The sequence below is a fragment of the Vicugna pacos genome, unplaced genomic scaffold (genome assembly GCF_048564905.1).
Source record: "Vicugna pacos unplaced genomic scaffold, VicPac4 scaffold_19, whole genome shotgun sequence".
Lineage (NCBI taxonomy): Eukaryota > Metazoa > Chordata > Mammalia > Artiodactyla > Camelidae > Vicugna > Vicugna pacos.
Window position 1 is genome coordinate 71,755,987 of NW_027328740.1, and position 7,451 is coordinate 71,763,437.

A 7,451-nucleotide genomic window follows, 5' to 3' on the forward strand; every position below is an offset into this window, starting at 1 on the left:
TCCATATTAGATCTGTTCCTTTGACTTTAAACCTGTGCCCTGTTTCCTAGGCTTAGTCTTGCTGTTTCTGCACCTTTTGTGAAACAATGTTGCCTAGATCCTGAAATATACAGGAGACCCTATTCTCAAGGCTCTGACTTTGAAGGATATTATCACTTTTCCATTCGTATAAAGATAACAAGATACAGAATAGAAAATAACATTTGCTTGTTGGAGGTTTACACGGATCTGACCCAGGTGAAGAGCTGCAAGAACAAAGGATTCTAACAACAAAGAATTCATACACCAAGTTTGCAACAACCAAGCATTCCCGCTTCCCCTTTTTAATATAAGAAGAGCCTGAATTCTGACTTGGGATGATGGTTCTCCAGGACATTGGTCTACCATCTTCTCCGCTGGCTTTACAAATTAAAGCCGCTATTTCTTGCCCCAAATCCTTGTCTCCTGATGTGTTGGCCTATAATGCACGAGTAGAACAAGCGTGGACTCGGAAACACAAACATACATTGAAAGTACGCATTTGGTATATTAAATGACCTGCTTCCACTCGTATTCCTGAGGTTTTCTTCTCTTGACCACTCCTACTATATTTATGAAAAACCTGTCATGTGGACACATTTCCTTCTCTAGCCACTACCCTTCCATGTAAAAACTGATGCCAAGAAGGCAATGGAAGTTGCTAGAAGGTATTACCTGGCCAAAAAAGAGCAGAAGTGGGTTCTGGCTGATGTTCAGGAGCAGGCCGGGGCACCTGACAAGATGTCATAAGTACGGATAGACAGCTGGGCACCAAAGGAGAAGCTTCTAAACTTCCATGAGGGAATTGTTGGATAGGAAGGAACAGTCCCAGACTATAGCTCTGATCCCACCACGAGCTTCCTGAGCAAGGCTGGGCAAGTCATTTAAATTCTCTAGACCCGTGCTGTCCAACACGGGAGCCACCAGCCACATGCAGGATAATGATGTTATTCTGTAGCCAGACAGAATTATAAATAAACACTTTATTGCAAAGGGTCAGCAGGTATAATATTTAAAAACATTATTGGTTATCTTGCCCTAACAAGTTATTTTTGTATGTCTAGCTTTCTGTGGGTTGTAATGCCTGCAACTAATGTTTCCCTTACAGTGAGGTATTTTGAAATTATAAGTTACTGGACACAGTACACTCATATCACAGTTGAAAAAAAACTGATCTAAATAAGCAAGGTGATCTGACTTAGTAGTTATGAGCAGGGGCTCTGGGGCCAGCCTGCATAAGTATTAATTCTCACTCTCCCTCCAGGGAGTTCTGTGTGAATCTTGGACAAATTATTGTTGCTGTTGTTGTTGTTGTTGTCATTGTCATTGTTATTATTTGTGCCTCTTTTTCCTTACCTTTTAAATAGCGAGGAAAATGTAGACTCTATCCCCTACAGTGTTGGCAGGATTAAATGAGTAAACGTCTGTGCTGCCCACTTCCCTGGGTTTCAGCATTCTCCAGGCAATCAGTGCCAAACGCAGTGGCATTCTCCACTGTCTTCGTCAGTCTGGGATTCTGTAACAAATTACCGTGTGTCGGGTGGCTTAAACAACCAGCATATTCCTTATGGTTTGGAGGCTGAGGCTTTCAAGGTCAATGTATCTGGGAGAGGATTGCCAGCTCGAAGATGGCTGTCTTCCCACTATCTTCATGGCCCAGAGAGGAGAGAGAAGCAAGCACTTTGGGGCCCTGTATAAGAACACTAATACCATTCATGAGGGCAATACTCTCATGACCTCATTTTATCCTACTAATCACCTCCCAAAGGCCCCGCATCCTTATATCATCAACCTGGGAGATGAGGTTTCGACATATGGATTTTGAGGGGATGCATTCAGTCCACACATCGGCTAACTCTCCCAAACATGCAGTCATCAAACCTGTAGCTAATTTCAAAATAATGTTTATATCTCTCTGCCCATTTCCATTCCTACATCTACTAACACTGAAGCCCTGCTACATTTTATTTCTTATTTTCCTTGTAGAGGTTTAATTGATTCCTCTAACTCCAAGGATTCGCTCACTCCAGTCTGCTTGACAGCCCTGCCAGGTAGGACTTCCTTAAAACACCTTCCCACTTCACCTGGTTGTTTTTTAGGTGTAAATGTCAGAATTCTCTCCACACCCCATCCTAGACCTTTAATCCCTTACACTACCGCTCACTATGTTATTTTCCTATTACCACTGTAACAAATTCCATTAAGCTTAATAGCTTAAACCAGCACAGACTTATCAGCTTATGGCTGTGGATGTCAGAGATCCAACACAGTTCTCATTGGGATAAATTCAAGATACCAGCAGGGTTCCTTCCTTCTAGAGGGTCTAGAAGAGAATGTTTCCTTTTTTTTTTTTCCAGTTTACAGAGGTCACCCACCTTCCTTAGCTTGTGCCCCTCAACTTCCTCCATTTTCATGGTCAGCAGCCTTTCTGAACATTGCTCCATCGCTACACCTCCCTCTGATTTTAAACTCAGCTGGGAAATATCCTCCAATTTAAGGACCCCTGTGATTACATTCAGCCCACCTGGACAATCCAGACTACTCACCCTATTGTCTCATCTCAGGATCCCCTTGTCCCATCCCACTCAGGCAGTATGTATGTGGCTGTGACATTCACCTTGTGTAACATTTCCTCATGAGCAATTTATGGTTCCAGGCACTTATAAGTGACTTTTTGTTTTTCTTCCTTATCCTTTCTACATTCAGTTTGTCTGGTGAGATTATATGAATCCTTTTTATTTGTGCCCCTGCACTAATCTATAATAATGTATCATGGGTTTAAAGGCTAACTAATAGACAATTTAGGAGACAGAAATCCTCTAAGATTTTTAATCCTAAAATATCTGTCATCCCTTTTGCCATGTACAGTAACATGTCACAGGTGGCTACCCTGTGGCCGGGGAGGGACATGATTCTGCCATCACACTCCCCTCATTCTTACCAATGTGCTGATCAACTAACCAAGGATCTATGCTCTCCAACTCACTCACTTCCTCCTCCTTTGCATTGACTATCCTGTTCCCACCGCTTCCTTCATTCACCACATCAGGATTTCATGACCACATTCTCCCCTAAATGAAATGGGTATCTTGCATCTAATGCCTGACAGCTGTTCTTATTGTACATGCACACACTGACCTACACATAATCCCGTCCATCTCTTTATTTTCCTAGAATCTTCCAGAAGAATCAGTTCCATGATGATAATGATGATACTGACAATGATGACAGGGGCCTCTCAAGGATTCTGATAAAGAGGGAATCGATAAAGGGAGGGAATCATTGCAAAATTGCCCCAGAAACAGGCTTAAAGGTAAATAACTCTTATAGTGTTTAATGAAATTGACTAATATTTAACTATTTTTAAGACTTTATATCACTGAATTTAAAATTTTAACGGGAATTTTCATTCACCACTAACCAAGATTCAACTCTGGGACCAAAATCTAAGGATTTCTGTCTTCTAAAAAAGTGTCCACTAGCCTTTTAAACACGTGATCCTTTTAAAAAGTTTAGTGCTGGGCTGAAAATAAGCAGGATTCATATAATCTCACGAGACACAGTGAATGTGGAAAGACTAAGAAATAAAAATAAAAAGCCATTCATAACGTCTTGAACTTTACGTTGCTCACAGGGGAAAATGTTTGCCAATGTGTGTGTCACATCAACATGACGACTGAGTGGGATGGGGAAGCTGATCTTCCTCATCAGTCATTTATGCTGATTTGTTAGATGCCAAAACAGTTTCCTCATTGAAATTGCTTCTAACAAGTATGGAAGAATTTAGGTTCTACCAAAAGCAGGCTGAACATTTTCCCCTGCTTTCAGGTCTCTGGACTGAATGTCCCCACAAGAAGGACATGATTATGTTTCATAGGGAAGTCTTCCTGAGAAGCAACAGGCTTTTCTAGGGCAGAACTGCAGGGCCCCCCATGGAGGGCTGGAGGAGGTCTAGAGGGGACACTGGAAAAATAGCAGGAGTGAATTCAGATACTGCTGCTCAGGTCGCCAAAGACAGCATTGCTATCTCTAAGGATATGACATTCTCCCAAATTTTCCATGAGTGAAGGAGCCTGTGAACACTAAGCAGGTTGTTAAGACACAGCAGCACATAATTTGCGTGACAACACAATTAGAGTATGATTTGATATTTGCAAAATAACTAGCCCATTGTTCTTTGAAACTGCAGCAGTAGCAATAGAAATAAAAAAGACTGAGCCGTCTTGGAGACAACAATCAATAAACAATTCTAAATCTGCAGAATTCCTTGACAATATTCAAGCAATGAGCTAGATGTGTGCTGCAGATACCTCTTACTGCAGGGCTCACTCCTGCAAAGCATAGAACTAGTTTCTCAGCACACAGAGGGAACCAAGTCAAGATTCCTAATCTTTTGAGATTTACTAAATGGCTGGAAAGATCAGACAAGTACATACAGGCAAATATGATTAAATGGAATCAAATAATATCAAATGTGATTTGAGCACAGACGAAAGAGAAATTCCTTTCACCTGGGATCTAGAGAGACTTCTTCAGAAAATGTGGCTCTGGAGACGGCCAAAGACATGGGTGGAATTTTGGCAGAACAGGATGTAAGGAATTTAAAAACTTATTCTATAATTCATATAAAAATTCAAAGGATCCCAAAAATCCAAAACAACTTTGAACAAGAAAAACAATGTTGGAAGACTTGCACTATCTGATTTTCAAACTTTTTTTTTATAAAGCTACAGTAATCAGAAATTAGGGTGTTGGTGTAAAACAGGAAAATAGAATAATGGAACACAATAGAATGTTCAGAACTAAACCAAGACTTATACAGACAATTGATTCTCAAAAAGGATGCTGTGGAGAAAGGATCTTTTCAGCATGTAGTGCTGGAACAATTAGATAGTGATACGCAAAAAAAAAAAATGAACTTTGATTCACACCTCACAAAATATACAAAATTTACCTCAAAATGGATCATAGATCTTAATAGGAAATCTAAAACTAAAAAACAGCTAGGAGAACAAGCATAGGCTTAAGCTTTATGGCCTTGGGTTTGGCAAATTTTTCTTTGCTATGACACCAAAAGTATCATCTATTTTAAAAAGAAACTGATAGAGTGAACTTTATGAACATGAAGACTCTTCAATGCTCTTCTAAACACTGCTAAGCAAATGAAAAGACAAGCCATAGACAGAAGCTATTTGCAGATCATATATCTGATAATGGTCTCTCTTTGTATCTGATCCAGAATAAAGAGGTCTCAAAATTCAATAATAATTCAAACACCTGAATGAATGAGGCCAGAAAACACACTTCAGTAAAGATATCCAGATGGATAATAAGCATATGAAAAGATGCTGATTAAAGGTGTCATTAATGATTAGAGAAATACTTTTAAAAACCACAGTGAGATACTAGTTCACATACATACTAGAATGAATACAGTTAGAAAGACTGACCTTACAAGGTGCTGGCAAGGAAGTAGAGCAACCAGAACTGATACACACCACGAGGAATTTACAATAGTACAACCATTTTGGAAAAGTCTTTAACAGATTCTTTTAAAAAGGTAAACACCTATGTACCATATAATCCAGACATTCCTCATCTGGTGCTTTAGAAAGGAAAAGCATATGTCCATACAAAGACTTATAACCAAATATTCACTGCTATTTTATTTATAATAGCACAAGTTGTAAATAACCCATGCATCCATCAAGAAGTAAATGCAGAAAGAAATGATGGTCTATACAAACACTGCTCACAATAAACTCTTCAGTAAAAACTCAGCACTAAACAATACTCTACTATAAGACAAATAAGCTATTAATACAGCAACACAGATGATTCTCAAAATAATTACACTGAATGAAAGAAGTCAGACAACATAGAGTAGATACTGCATGAATCCATTCATATAAGGATCTTGAAAATGCAAACCACTATGTTGTGATAGAAAGCAGATCAATGGTTCCCAGGGGAAGAGACAGGGAGGGAGGGAGGGACAAAAAAAGTCAGGAGAGAAGCTTTGTGGGTGATGGGTATGTTCACTGTCTTGAGTGTGGTCATGGTTCCTTGGGGATATTCTTACGTCAAAACATATTAAGCTGTACACTTTAAACGTGTGAAAATTATTTTGCCAAGTATACCTCAAAGCTGTTTTAAGAAAAAAGGCACTTTAGTCCTGATCCACCTCAGCGCCTGATTGGAGTGACATGATCAGTCCCTCACACTGTCTGCCTAACGGGAAGGTAGAAAAGCTCTCACGGAAGATAACATGGATTTTTCATTTGCAATGTCTGCCATGTAATAAAGAATTTCTAGACATGCAACATGTCCAGACTATATGACAGATAACATGAGAATAAGGAGCATTAGACAAAGGATGCAAACCCCAGGTGATGTAGGCATCAGAGTTACCAATAAAGGCTATAAAATACTTTTAATATATTCAAGAAAATAAGGAAATGATGGGAGAATAGATAACAGGGTAGAGACTTTCACCAGAGAAATATACTGGAATGTATTTTTAGGAAAAATCAAACTGATACTCTAGAACTGAAGCTTTCAGCTCTGGAAACAGGTAAACAGAGCTAATTAGGATCCCTTTTAAGTAAAACTTTCAGTAATTCTGGGTAAAATATAACAACAAAGTAACACAGAGCTAACTATGGAAAGAGAAGTTCCCTGATGACAATACAAAGAGGACACTTAAAGCCCAGAGTGGTCATCTTGTGAGCTGATGCCACCGCACCCTGGAGGGAAGGGGTTTTCATCTGCACATAAATAAGGATACAATGTCCATGTAGGAAAAAGGGTCCATACCAGATGTAGAAGACTCTTCCTCTATATCTATATAGTCAGAGACAGAGATGTAAAGTGGCAGCAGAGGTCACAGTGACACAGGGCCCTGGGCCAAGGAGTGTGAGCACCTCTGCAAGCTGGGAAAGGTAGGATGATGAATCCCTCCCAAGAGCCTAGGTGTGGAACTTAGCCTTGGCCACTCCTTGGTTTTAGCCCACTGACATTGACTTTGCACTACTGCACCCTAGAACAGTGAGAAGATGAATGTGTATTGCTTTAAGCCACTGAGTCTGTGGTCCTTTGTTACAACAGCAATAGGAAAGGAACTCAGGAACCAATATGAACTTGAACCACAGGCTGCCTTCTGTGCTGGCAGGGAGTCCTTTGTCTCTGATCCTGGGGGAGTGTCCTGTCCTCTGGCAGCATCCACAAACTACCTCATGCTAACTTGGCAGTTTGCAGAGGGTTAAATCTTATCCCTGCACAGTTCTTGATATTTAGTTAATAAAAATGATGGTGTCATCATGGGTATTTTTCCATCTTTTAAATACCCTTCAGTCTTCTAATAAAGCTACTTCTAATTAAGAGACCATGTAAATAGTTTTCAATCTTCATAATAAATAACTGTGGTTTTATCT